Source organism: Brassica rapa, chromosome A09 (genome assembly GCF_000309985.2).
Source record: "Brassica rapa cultivar Chiifu-401-42 chromosome A09, CAAS_Brap_v3.01, whole genome shotgun sequence".
Taxonomy (NCBI): Eukaryota; Viridiplantae; Streptophyta; class Magnoliopsida; order Brassicales; family Brassicaceae; genus Brassica; species Brassica rapa.
Window position 1 is genome coordinate 33,824,149 of NC_024803.2, and position 15,118 is coordinate 33,839,266.

General features: G+C 28.8%; 1 long non-coding RNA gene across 2 annotated transcripts; it reads left to right on the forward strand.

The window, feature by feature from the left end:
* The first annotated feature begins 7,765 nt into the window (after positions 1-7,765).
* On the forward strand, positions 7,766-8,650 carry LOC103841198. Of its 2 annotated transcripts, none has more exons than XR_004451884.1 (2): positions 7,766-8,009; positions 8,104-8,650. It is a non-coding gene; the product is annotated as an uncharacterized LOC103841198 (long non-coding RNA). The 2 variants fall into 2 exon arrangements; XR_004451883.1 differs by having other exon boundaries at positions 7,868-8,009; positions 8,088-8,650.
* The last annotated feature ends 6,468 nt before the right edge of the window (positions 8,651-15,118 follow it).

Consider the following 15,118-nt stretch of genomic DNA (forward strand, 5'->3'; position numbering starts at 1 on the left):
AGATGCCACGTGGTGTCTAAACCCCCTACCTCTTTGCTGAGCTGGATAGCCTAAGGAGAGTTGTCTCTCTCCTTTATATATAGAGATAGATAGATGTGTTATCTAAGGTGTTGTTATTTTCTTTTTTAGCAATTCAATTATCTATTTTAATCGAATTTAAATCTAAACGCAATTTACTGTGATTCGAATGATGATTTGAGGTTCTATTATAAAATCTTATGTTCTTAAATGAATGATTTAAAATCTAACTTTACTCAACTTTCAATATATATATATTTTTTAAATTATATTTTAAATTGATTTCAGATCATCTCTTAGTGTCACGAATAAATGATTAAATTCAAAATCTAAGACACATTATATATATTTTAGAATTTATTAACATAGCCTTTTTTAAAAATTTAAAATTTTGATAGATTAAAACATGGATAAATGATTTTAAATCACTGGTTAAACAACACCCCTTACATTTAAATAAATATTTTTTTCCAAAAATAAAAATAAATGAATAACCGTTCACACTTAAATCGGCGACTGATCCATGCAAGTAATATGGACAATTATTAGCAATGATTTTGTATTAATAATATTGATCTTTTATACTATAAAACACAAGTTAATTGACAATTGTGCGGATGACATGTGTCTTTTTTTTTAAACATATTGTTTTATATATAATACTTTTTCAAACGTAATTTTGAAATAAATTGAATATAACTTCTTTTCTAATTCCAATATCTCCACTGCTAAATCTATTACCCACCATTTTTGTAGTTGTTTCAGGTTTCCACTATATAATAAGTAACTACAATTTCTCACACTTAGTAAATTTTTATACTATACTCCCTCCGTTCCTGAAAGATAAATTTTTTAGTGTTTTCACACATATTAAGAAAATGCATTAAATCACTATAGTAAATTTATCGTTTTCTGTATTTTTTAATTTTCAACAACTTTTAACCAATAGTAATCTAATAAAACCAATTTTTTTTAAAAAAAAGTTTGCAATTTTCTCATAGAAAACATAAAATATACATCTTTTTGAAACAAAATATTTTTCCAAAACATGAATCTTTTAGAAATAGAGGGAGTAAAACACAAGTCAATTGGCAATTGTGTGGATAACATGTGTCTTTAAGAAAAAAAATATCATTGTTAGATAATATGATTTTTGTTATTTAAAAAAATGCTTTATAATTTTAAAAGTTAACATCGATAAATATTTAAATATTTAGCATATAGAGGTATAGTATTACAACATTAAATTATATCTATTTAATTTATACTATTTACAAATCTAATGGATCATCTATTGTTTAAATCCAATTATTGATAGCCCAAAAATTTTTTGTGGTAGGCCCAAAATTTAAATGATAAGATTATATATTAAATATAATATGGCTTTCTAAAAATAAATCCATTTTAAAAAAAAATCACACATGAATCAAGGCTGTGACTTCTGTTTTAATATATAAGATACATCATTTTACTATATACTGAAATTCATTCTTATAATTGTGAAAAATAATAACATTATACTACTAAATGTGTTTCCAAACAACATAATAACTAATCTTGTATCCAAACAATATAAACCATTAAGTCCTACCTTATTAATAACAATTTATTTATCTTTTTAAAAATTATTTGATTTAAAACCACTCAAATATTTTATAAAAAGTTGAAAATAAGTATACTTATTTTTGCAGATTTAGCTAATACAAAATAATTAAATATAAAATTCATTAAATATTTTTTGTCAACAATTAATTAAATATTTAAAGGTTATTTTATTTGTGTTTTAATAAATAAAAATGGCATTGCTTTAAACTTAATAAATTGTAAATTATTATTCTTAATTTTTTAATTTTTAAGAACATACAATTATATATGAGAAGTTATGCTTGTTTTAAGTAGACATTAAATAATTTTATACAAATAAAATGTTAAAGTTGATAAATTAATATCAAATAAGTTTTATAATTAAAAATTTATCAAATAGATATATAGCACAAATTTAATCAAACAAATTACATATATTATATTAAAACTTCGTAATGAAACGAGTTGAAATAATTAAAAAAGATTAAGTAATATTTTAGATAATTTTTCCATTTAATATAAATACAAAATAATATAATTATATAGTTTAAAATTTACTAAAATAAAAATGTTAAAACATTACTTATCAATAAATATTAAAATCTATTGATATTGTAAATTATATTTTATTAAAAAATATATTTGCTCTTAAAGCGCGGGTCGTAGTATAGTTTTCTCTTTATGCAAGGAATGAGGCTTTGGAGTTATATAGCAAATCATCTTAATTGGTCTTGGGTTATTTTGTCTTCACACAATTTCATGATGTACTTGCTTATCTTCTAAGTATCTATCACATGACCTTAGTAAAATTGTCATAACTTTTTAATCATTTGAAGGTTATAATTAAAGTAGTTCAACAGTGGCCTGGACATATGGTTTTAAATCTGCCAAGAATATATTTTTGCTTGTTCTTTGTACTTTTTCCCAACTTACCTCAAAAGACTCAAGACCACAAAATTCTTAAAAAATATTAAAATCTATTAAAAACAGTATTAAAACACCTGTAGAAACATATCAAACAAGGGTCAAAAGATATTAGGTTATATCACTTTCGTTGTTTGTGGGGAGAGGTTAGAGAGTGGGGAAGCCAAGCTATGCCGAAGATGGTGCACACGGAGTTTGTCTAACTCTTCCCGCTAATTCAGGAATGTGACTTTCGTCAAAATGAAAGTCGGAAAACTGATATGAATATGTCTAAAGTTACCAATTGAGAGAGCTTATTATACTTGTCGACTCTTACCCAATATGTATATCCCACACACATGGACAAAGGATACACTTTGCAAAATGTAAGAACTATGTCAAAAACTATAACACACATTGACTTGGGATATCTTTGTTGAATTATACTGTTATATTTTTGTTACAGAAAAAAAGATACAGTAAATATTTACTGAATAAAAATATAAAATATAGATTTAAAACTTATGCAGTGAAAAAAAAATTCGTTTTCAAGATTTGTTGCAACTACTGAATATCCAGCCAAAGTTTATGCAGAATCTCACTACGGGATTACGATAAATGTTTGGATCAGCAATCTCATGCCCATCCTTCTTTGGATCACACATTATCTTGCAAGGTGTGTAACATTTGGCTGGAGTCGCTTTCCCTGATCCTCGCATGCATTGATTTATGATACAATTTTTAATACATGCCTTCAGCTTGATAGAATCAGATACTTGTGCTGAAAACAAAATTATAAGTAAATTTACAATAATGAAAGCATGGTAAATTTTCTTTGACACTTGAACTGCCATAATGTAAGTACTATAACAACACAAAATTTGAACTGTATCTTTTTTTTTGTCTGTTTATTGTAGTGTGAAACGAGAGATTTTGTGAGAATGTTGGATTGGTCAAGATGATTCTTATAGTAGAAGTAGTTTTACCTGTTTTGGGGAATTTGTTAGAAAGTCACATTGTTAATTTCTTAATTAAGTAAATATATCAATTGATTTTTGTTAACTGGGGTGTATTATATGTTTAGTCATCAAAACAACTATCTTCTTTCATTAAAATAACTAATTTTTCATATTGTCAATGTCAATCTTAGCTTACACCAGATATTGAATTCCCCTTTTGTTTTTACAATTTGTAGATACGTCTTGTTTTGAGAATCTATTTTAAACACATAATACTAAATTTTTAACTCGCACTACGCACAAGTTTATATTAATAATTTAGTTTAATATTAGTAATAAAATTAAAATTTACTAAAAATAGTGTAATTGCATGACTTATATTTTTATAAAATATATATAAAATATTTTGTGTCATTGTTTCCTACTTATGGCTTATTCTTTATATTGAGTCACCTCATTCTTTGATTTTCCACGAATTTACAAAAAAAAAAAAAAATTAAAAAGTGAGTGGGAGGAGTAAGCCTCTTGTGTAAAACACATTATTAAGAAAAAGTTTATATGTGAGTTTTAAATTTTTCTTTATCAATCAACAAAAATAACAAATTTATTTTGATATTAAAAATCAAAATTTTAATCAATATTATTATCTTACGTTTTGACACAAATTCTTTTAGTCAGTTACGTTACAACTTTCATAAAAACTAATCAAATATGGTATGATAAACAAATATAATATGAGTGTAGTCTACAAAAAAGGTCATTTAAGCAAATTACATGATGAATTCTCTTAAATCTTTAATATGGTTCACAAATAGAGTTATAGATTTGATGCAATTTAAAAAAATTAAAATGATCTCAAATGAGCTAACGAGTTATATAAAATAAAGATATTTAGAGAAGAATATTTATAATATAGATAAAATAAAGATATAAAGAGGTATGTCTATACGTTAGTTAACATTTCTAATAATATATATAAATAACACAAAAAAGTTTAAAAGATAACATAAAAGAATGGTAAACAAATAATGAATATGCATTTATCAGTATGATACTATACTATCTAAATATGATTTTTTTTTTGGGTAAGAGCTATCTAAATATGATTATTAACAAACTAAGAACAATAAAATTTTAAAACTTCTAACTAGATTTTGACCCGCGCTTAAAAGCACGGAATTAATATTCGGTTGAAAATTTTATTTATGTAATAAAAATAATTTTTTTTATACTTTATATATTTTTATACTTTTTATATAATATACGTTAAATTTATTTATATGATTTTATATGATTTATTTTTGTTATTTTAAATTAGACTAAAAATTTTGAAGATTTCATATAATTTTGACCGGCACGTTTATGTATTTAACCCATTTGTTTAACTTATTTTACCTTGTTTTTATTTTTAATAGTATAATTTAAAACAAACTATTATACATTTAAACCCGTTTTGTATTGATAGTTTTTTATGTTTTAAACATTTTTCTATAATTTATGTTAAATGTATTTATATGATTTAATTTTGGTATTAATTTGTTAAGTTGTCGATTTTATAGAGATTAGTAGATTGTTTGTTAAGATATTTATATTTTGGAATATTTATGAAATATATATAAGGTTATTGTTTTCCTATTGATGTTTTTTGTTTTCAAAACTTTTAAACAATACCTATCAACTTTTATATATATATTTTTTAAAAATATATATACTGTAATTTAGAATCAGCATATTCTCGTATTTAAAATATTAAATGAAAGCTTTGAATGACAAAAATTAACTATTATATAATCTATCAAAAGAATCCATGCATATATTTTCATATGGTGAGCGATTTTCAAAAAATATAAAGAAATTATTGTTTATATAGGTTAAAAATATAGTGTAAGATTGACTTTTAAAATTCACTAATATATACATATAACTTCTTGAAGGGCCAATGTTTTACGACATGTAAACTCAACAAAGCAACAACATATTTAACATTAATAATGATTGTGTATTTACCAACGTAATAAGTCTACTACATATAAACGGATATGGAGATGATAAACGTGTGTGGGTTGATCCCGCATTTGAGGTTTAAATGATATAATTGTGGAAAAAATAAATAAGGTAAATATTATATAAGAAATTTAAATTTCTAATGAATAGGTCCAACAACCTTGCATAAGTAGATTTTTTAGGACTCTTTCCCTTTTAATAGTATTGATATTTAGAAAATGAATCACGAGATACAATTATATTTAGTTAATTAAAAAGATACATTGTAAATCTTGACTCAATTACTCAGATATATATAGTATATCTGTTTTGAATTCACTATCATAATTATTATATTTTGTTTATTTTTCTTACTTTAGTGATGCATTATTCTTATTCAACCTCTACCATAAATACAAGTAACAAATTCTTTGAAAATTTTGACTAAACTTTTATGAGTTTATTTAAATTTTTATCAAACATTATATAACTACTAATTAATGACTTTTTGCAGTTAAACTATTTTTTTTTGGGAATTGTTTGAGAATATTTATAAAGTTGACAAGCTATCCCAACTAACCTCAAACAACTCAAAACTCCACAAAATTCTTAAACAATTGAAATCAGCACAATAGTAACACAACTAGTCTCTCTATCTTTGACACATCAGCTTTTAATTAATTTCATTGTGGAACTGCCATATCAATTAATTGTACACGTCAGTTCTCAAGTTTCTCTCACAACTTCATTTCTTTGATACAAACCTTTTCGGATCTCTTATATTTATTTCATTATATTCAAGAATCGCTGCGTCTTCACCCATCTATATACATCGTTAAATTGATGAAATCAAACAATATGAAAACAGTTCCTCTCTATAAATTGAACTGTTGTTGCTTATGGTTTGGATATAGTGCAAAGTCGTCAAACACTGGAGAGAGAGCGGTTCGCATGAGGAAGGTTGCGCTGGTCAGGATGAGGATCTAACCAATGAGAGGTTCATGTGGTGATCCCGTTTAGATCTAAGGCATGCATGAGAGATTAAGCGGTGGTTCCGGCGAGAACGTAGCGAGTGATCATATTGGGAATTTGGTAAGTGACCTAAGAGAAAATCAACCAAAGTGGTGGTCCGACAAGAGAAACGAAACCTTGACCGATATAAGCGGTGGTTATTTGAGATATATGCAAGTCTCGGCGTTTGATGGCGGTGAGGATTGGTCCAATTACAGCCGTGAGATCTTGACGACGAGGTGAAGATTTGGTGAACCCGGCGGCTGACATAGATGGCGTCTCTTTGTCACTATTATGTTTCAACGTCGTTGGTTTGTATCCTTTTATTTTGTCCAGTTTCGGTTCTGTAATCCGGTTCTCAAATCTAATACTATAAAGTAAAACTTTACTCTTTTCTTTTTAGAGAGACACATCATCAAATAGGTCTCTGAGAATGTGACACCTGTCCTCCTTAGCCAAACCTCTGCGGCGATTTGTCCGTGTAATCGGCTGAGTACACGCACATCGGTGACAGAGCGCGGTGATATGTCTCTGATCGGAAGCAAAACACGGCAAGACGAGTTCATGTCGAATTGACCCCGGAACTATATTAAATCGGTGTGTTTTTACGATTATATATAAAATCGTTTTTTTTCTTAAACCATGAAAAACGAAAGCTGAAACCGATATTTATTCAAATCCAATCTATTTATGATACATCTTTGATTTTGTTGATTAAAGATCAAAAAACTCAAACAAAAAGATGAAAAAAACTGAGTGGCTGCGTTATAGGGTTACATGAAGGTATATGAAAAAGATGAATTTGCAAAGACCGTATTATCTTTCACTTTAATGAAAAAAAGAATGACTTTAAAAACCATTTGAACTCATGACCCTTTGATCTCCCAGAAACCAAGCAGTGCCACTGAACCAACACGATAACTTTGGACTAGTTGAACGATATACATAATATAATAGTTTATGGTATAAAATCAAGGTAGACGTCTGTAACATAAACATGTATTATCTTGTATTATAAGTACAAATAGAGTATTATATGTATAAATAAAGTATTATACATATAAAATACAGAAAAAAATTTCTCGTATACTTTCTGATTTATTTCCGCTTTTCTAATAAATCGCTAGGCCCAAATGCGCCGCACGCGTAGCGCCTAGCGAGTTTCCGAACAAGGAGCCAAACTAACCGTTTCAATTAATAATTTAGTGGGCCTTATTCTATGATTTAGTCCAAAACAATGAGTTTAGCCGCAAGAGGATTAGGGTTTCGCGTTCTTAGCAAAGAGTTTCTTCTCTGATTCATCGATAGAGTTTCGATGTTGTCAATCCACATTTTGATATTGTTATGTATTCTCTTTGTGTAAACGAAACGTCTCCCCTAAATAATTCATCCTCTTTACTTCATCACCCCGTAAAGAAGTTGATAGCACAATCTGTTATTTAATGATAGCAAAGAAGTTGTAGGTTCAGCTGTAGGTTCATCTCTATCGTTTCTGTTTTCCATTAACATATCCTTCTCTGATTCAGAGTGGGCATGGGACACCCATGACAGGTGAGATTATAAGTTCTTTTGGTCGGATCAGCTGCAATCGTAATCTCTCTCTTTTGATCTTTTGTTGGTTGTGGTTAGTCTAATGATGTTTCAGGGTTGCTACACGAGATGCTTGGATCTACCAAAACAAAGAGATTCAAAAGCTTGGAAGGTGCTTTCACAATATCTACGGACAGAGGAAAATTTTGCTTTCTCAAACGAAAGCACTTGCAAACCAATAATGGTTTGAAGCAACTTATTATAAATACTGACATCTGATGCATTCTCTTCTGTTGTTTAGTACAGACTATTACATCAGATGATAAGAGTAAAAACAGCTCATGTGAGAACTGATACAGAGAGAAATGTCTCACTAATGCATCTATGGAGGCTCTCCTTCTCCACATCTTAACCTTGGCGACTGGTAACATTTATCAGCTCCTGCTAATATATTTGTATTGGAGTATGTTACTATCAATCTTCTTCCCAAGAATGTCTCTTAAGATTATTTAGGTTTATGAATGCTTTTCCATATTTAGAGTGAAAGCTACAAGCACACAATATGAATTTTTTTAAAGATGACACGTATTAGATGACATACATTTAGATGACTATTAAACTCCATTATAGTTTTACAACACATTGTAACAGTTTTAGTGTCACTTTAAGTATTATAGCAAATGTTATTTTGAATCTCCTATGATCCGGTCGGGAGAGGTCATGTTAAATCCTCGCATTTTCCCTTGGTTTCAGGACATAACTAATGATATATTTTCAAGATTACTATGGTTGGAGTCTTGGAGTATTGAACATGTTATTCCAAGGAGGAATATACAGAGTGTTACATGCGAGAATAGGCATCACTCCTACATTGCTATGGCTGGTCCAGCCTGGTTGCAGTCGGTGCTTGCTCAAGAAAGCGGAAATGCTTGATACAAGAGCACAGTAGTTTTAATCAGTGTCTTTTTATACTGACGGGTCCATCCCGTTAGTTCTCATGTTTTGTCTTTTTGGCTGATTCAGTTACTCTATAGCAAACTCTGTTTTGGTCTTTGGAATTATTGAAAGTGTTAAAAAGCAAATGTTACTTGAAAACACAGGTGGTGACTACTTTAGAATTTTTTATCACGCTGTCATAATTTAAAAATGTGATTTCGCCAATTTTTCAATCACAATATCATTCAAAAGTGTATCTATTTGGAAACTAGAACTGAACCTACAATTTTTTATTGTTTACTAGACTGTCCTATTCAGGCGTGATCTTCATAGGACGGCTCAAATGATGCAGTTAGACGTAGATCCTCATAAGGCAGGTAGTATTGTCGGTTATCGAATCGTTTTTGTAATCTTTCTCATAATTGTAATATCTAAATAAATCCCCGACAAAAAAAAAGACTGTCCTATTCAAATTTTTAAAACTATATTTATCAGAATTAGGAAATTGTTTTTTTACATAAAATAGAATAAGAATATATATGTATTTGTTAGATTGTACAATGTTTTTAATAGAAATAAAAAATATGAACATAATGTTTTTGGATCACATTGTTGGATTGAATATATTCAAAACAATTAAACAGATGCATTAATACTTAATACTGTAAAACAAAATAATATTTTTCTTTGTCTGCCAAAAAATAATATTTAATAATAAAATTAAATAAATTGAGCATAAATATTGAGAATATTTAGATTCTCTTTTTACACTTAGATTTAATCCAGAATTATATTTTAACAATCATTAGATTGTAATTTTTTTTTCTGTTTATAGTTTACAAATAATATAGTAAACATTAAAAAATTTCATAGAAGTTTTAGTGTATCTAACTTATACAACAATTTTAAAAGTTGTTTTATTAAATTTTTATGATTTTTTTGGATAAGAAATTAAATTTAGTTTTACTTAAAATAATAAGTATTTATATAAGTTTTACCTATTATAATCGTAATAAAATATATTATAGGCGTAAGAAAATATATTATAAAGATTAAATAGCATATTAAAAGTAATAAACAAAAACATGATATAGATAATATATATAACAAACTAAATTATATAATATGGGAGTAGCGTGGACCATCCTAACTAACAAGTTCTACTTTATAGTATAAAAAAATTACGTTGAAAAAAACATTACATTCAACTCTAAGAAGAGAGTAAAGTTATATTTTATAGTATTAGATATCTCATGAGTTATCTCTAATCTGACTTTCAAGAAGTTCTCGGGCTCTTTCTGCAAGGTGTAGTTGCTGCCAAGATTTCTGCTCAGCTCTTACCTTGGTCATATGCTGGAGGATATTTGGATATCTTCATTCATTAAGAAATTGTTCGACATGAGACTTCTCTTTCTTTTACACCAAAGCAAAAAATATGGATATGCTTAAGAGATGCTCTTCTTTGTTGTTGCAGCTACTTCTCCATCCTCAACTTCATGATGCTGTTCAGCTATCCCATGTAAGAAGAAGAAACAAATATGTGGGAGATAATATGTTTTAAAGAAGGATCTGTGAGATTAATGTATGAGATGACGAATCCCATATCAAATGGTACTTTAAAAGTTATAGAAAGCAACAATAGTGAGTCAATGCCAAAGTTTTCATGGTGAGACTAATGAAAGTTGTTATAGCACGGTTGGGAAATGGGGGTAGGGTCATGGTGATGGCAGAGTCTGAGTGGCGAGGAGGTGGTGTGGTCATGGCTTGGCAGGATGGCTGTATGACTTAAAAAACACATATCAAAGCAGAGGAGAGAAGAGAAGAAATCAGAGGTAAAGAAGAGAAGGAAGAAGATAGTTTGAGATGTGAAGCAATTATCTTCCACCTCTGGAAGCAGAGAAACAATGCCTACCATAATAGTTGTGTTGTTATTCCTTCTGTGATATCCAAGCTGATCTATAGAGATGTGAAGAACACTATATTGGCAAGAAGGGACAGAAAGAAATTTTGCCGCCTCTTGTCTCTTTGGATTCTGTAATTTTTTGGGTTTACCCTGTTTTTTTCTACCTTGTTTTTATTTGTTTTTTCTTCGGTAGAGTAGCTTTAGATTCTACATTGTAAAATCTGAACATCATTAATATGATATTAACATTCTTAGCAAAAAAAAAAGAAGATAGTTTGAAGATGGGGTTTTGCCTGTACATTTAGGTATTTGCAAAGCCACAGAGGATAAATTATTAGTAGTTTGGCTACATTTACGTATAAGTTACTTTTTTGGTTTAGCTGCGATTTGGTTCACTATTTGTCTTTGTCGACTGAAACTTCTAAAGGCTATTGTCCATACAATCACTAATAATACACTGAAACTGAATAATAAAATTTTATTAAAAATATAAACAAAATAGAAACTAATCAATGTTTTGAGTATTAAATCTAACCACAACAATAAAAACTAGAATAATACTTACTATGTACAAAAAAAATTGAACAAACATTTAGTAAATGTATACCATTTCAATCATTAAAATCATATCATGCTAATACAACTTTATAATCTCTAACAAGAATAATAAAAAATAAAGAAAAAGTTAGATATCTTCGCAAGATGATGTAAAATGTGTTCTCATTATAAAAAATATAACAAAAAAAAGATAAATAACTAAAATAGTATTATGTAATTAAAATATATTTGACTACAGATAAAAGTGCAAAAACAAGTGAAAAAATAAGCAAACATTAAACATTAACTAAAATATATAATATCATTCATCACTTAAAATTTCCTATTCGCCTAAAACACTAAAACACAAACCACCAAAACAAACAATAAAGACTATTATACAGTCTTTTGCAAATACAAACCTAAAACACCAACCACCAAATCAAACAAAAAATAAAAACCGAAATCACAAGTAAAGTATACCCCGCCCGCAGGGCGGGCCTATCCTAGTAAATTAAAAAAAAAGAATCTGATGATAAAGTGACCCCTCTAGACTATCATGATCGATCTTTGATCAAGAGGTGTCCTTAATTTGTTTTATGCTTCTCATTATATCAATAGATAAGCTAGTTTTAACCAGTTTCTTTCATGTATATGTGCAAAGTTTAAGGATATGGATTTTTTCGAACAGTTCTCACAAATTCCTATGGCACCTACACGTTCCCTCCTTCATTCTTTCTGTTGCATCTATGTGTCTTAAATCTCTGTGCACCAGTAAAAGCCCAATATTTGTGGGTCGGATGAAGTATGTATTCCTAAAGGATAAAGAAAATCGGATGTTGAGGCTGCTATAAATATGGGTCTAATGGTTTGTAAGATTATTCATTCACACAATAATAAAAAACCCTAAACGGATATTTGCCTCAATACGTTTTTGTTCTCTATTGTCTTCTTGCTTAATTCGTGGCTGTTCACAACACTTTCTCACTCATATAACATTTCATTGGGTGTGTGTTTATACTTTATAGGTATTTTTAGTTAAGTTGTAAGAAAGTTAAACATCGTTTGAGTTGAACATAAAGCACAAAAGAATGATCAAGATATTAGAAGAGTACAAAAGCAATGGTGAACCATGATTGTGTTCAAAAAAAAAAAGCAATAGCGAACCATGGTTAACCTTTCGCTATGGTTAATATGTTGACCTATGATGGACTGACTTGTCGAATTAAAACAGAAAGAGGTGGTCATAAAGAGATGCGTTTGTTGGATATAAGCAAAGTTATCTGTTAAGCATTATTCTGTCAACCGATCAAAAGAGAGCAGGAAAAGTCGCTTGAAGATGGAGGCTACGGTTACGTTCATTCTAAAGTTCGTAAGTGAGGATAAGATGAGTGATGAAGCCATGCCATTGTTTCATACCAAATTTAGAGGCAGTAAGGGCATCTGAATACCAAGTGGTTTTGTTTTCTGTCGCAAATGAACATAGCAAACATGCTCGATTGGGGACTATATCCCAAATTAGAAGGAAGAGTTATGCACGTACATAATAGGTTATTGGCAAGAAGCGAGCTGACTCCAGAATATTGAGTATCAAGCAACTGTCGGAGCTGTGGGACGAATCAAATCCATATTTCATATTTTCTGCTTTCGGAAGAGGTAGACATTTGTCCTCGACTTCAGCTGAAAACATTTTGGTTGCTTTGAATTTCTTTAACATTGATTGTTTATCTTGGTTAAACAAACTTGTGGCTTTCTTATAAATTAAGCCAAGTACATAACCCTTAAATGACTTTAGATAATAAAAAAATTCCAAGCACATGAAAATGAAAACAATCGTAGATCTTAAAATGTTAATTTGGCATTAATCTGTCCATTTCTCTAGTAACTTAATAAATCTTCAAAACTGTCTTTTTTAATTTTTCCTTTGACAATCATGTGCAAAGTGGAAGACGTGATAGAGCAAGTTTAGATGAAAGAATAAATTATATGTGATATACCTATACAAAATGAAAAATCAGAAATGTCATGCTGAAAACGTCAATATCAAGTTCCGAGGAAAAATATGGAATGAAGACATGTAAAGATATTATCACACAAGTTTATGTTGGTTATTTGATATAAGCTTATGTCATTATAGGCATTATATATTTTCTATGTTTGTTTAGCATGTACAAATTTAAAATTAGAGGAATTTTTGGTAAACTTAGGAAAATTTGTATTTGATTTTGCTTTTTATTTTGCTAAGACAGAAAGGTGAAAATAGTGTATGAAGAATTTGACATTTTTATGTTTTTAGCTAAATATTACAAAGACGATAGCTGCGTCCAAATAGCCATATACAACTTTGCCATATGACCAAACATCAACCAGAGTTTGGAAAACAACTTAAATGGAACCTTGGCAGGATTTATCATTAAGGGACAAATTGTTATGATATCTCTTGGTATATATGTTTTTTTCTGAAAAGTTTTGAGAAAATACTGATACACGATCAAAAATTCTATAAATTAAATTTATACAAATTAATTTAAATTAATTCAGTAAAATATTTTTTTATAAAAAGCCCTACTGTGTAGCACGGGTATTTACCTAGTTTATTTAAAATATCAAGAAAACACTTGTAGAAACATATCAAACAAGGGTCAAAACTCAAAAGATATTAGATTATATCACTCTCGTTGTTTGTGGAGAGGGGTGGGGGTGGGGAAGACAAGCTATGCCAAAGATGGTGCAAACGGCGCTTGTCGAACTCTTCCCGCTAAGGTAGGAGTGTGACTTTTGTCAAAATGAAAGTCGGAAAATGTAATGTGAATATGTCTACGGTTACCAATTGAGAGAGATTATTATACTTGTCGACTTATACCCTATATATATCCCAAACATAAGGGATATACACTTTGCAAAATGTAAGAACTATGTCAAAAACTATAACACACATGGCCTTGGGATATCTTTGTTGAGTTATACTGTAATATTTTTGTACAGAAAAAGAGATACAATAAATATTAAATGATCAAAAATACAAATTATAGATATAAACTTATGCAGTGAAAAAAAAATAGCCTTCACTCTTTGCAAGTATTGAATATCCAGTTAAAGTTTATGCAGAATCTCTCTATGGGATTATGATAAGCGTGAGGATTGGCAATGTCTTGCCCATCCTTCTTTGGATCGCACATTATCTTGCAAGGTCTGTAACATTTCGCTGGAGTCGCTTTGTGTGATCCTTGCATGCATTGATTTATGATACAATTTTTCATACATGCCTTTGTCTTGATGGAATCAGATACTTGTGCTGAAAACAAAATTGTAAGTAAATTTAAAATAAAGAAAGCACTGTAAATTTTCTTTGACACGTGAACTGCCATAATGTAAGTATTATAACAATGCAAAATTTGAACTGTAGCTTTTTGGTTTGTTTATAGTGTGAAACTAGAGATTTGTGGTGAGAATGTTGGATTGATTAAGATGATTTTTATATTAGAAGTAGTCTTACCTGTTTTGGATTTTTTTTTAGAAATTCACATTGTCAATTTCTTAATTAAGTAAATATATCAATTGATTTTTGTAAACTTAGGTGTACTATATGTTTTAGTCATCAAAACAACTATCTTCTATTAATTAAGTTAACTAATTTTTCATATAGTCAATCTTAGCTTACACCCGTTATTGATTTCCATTTTTTTTTTACAATTTGTAGAGACATCTTGTTTTGAGAATCTATTTTTAAAAACATAATAATAAATTTTTAACT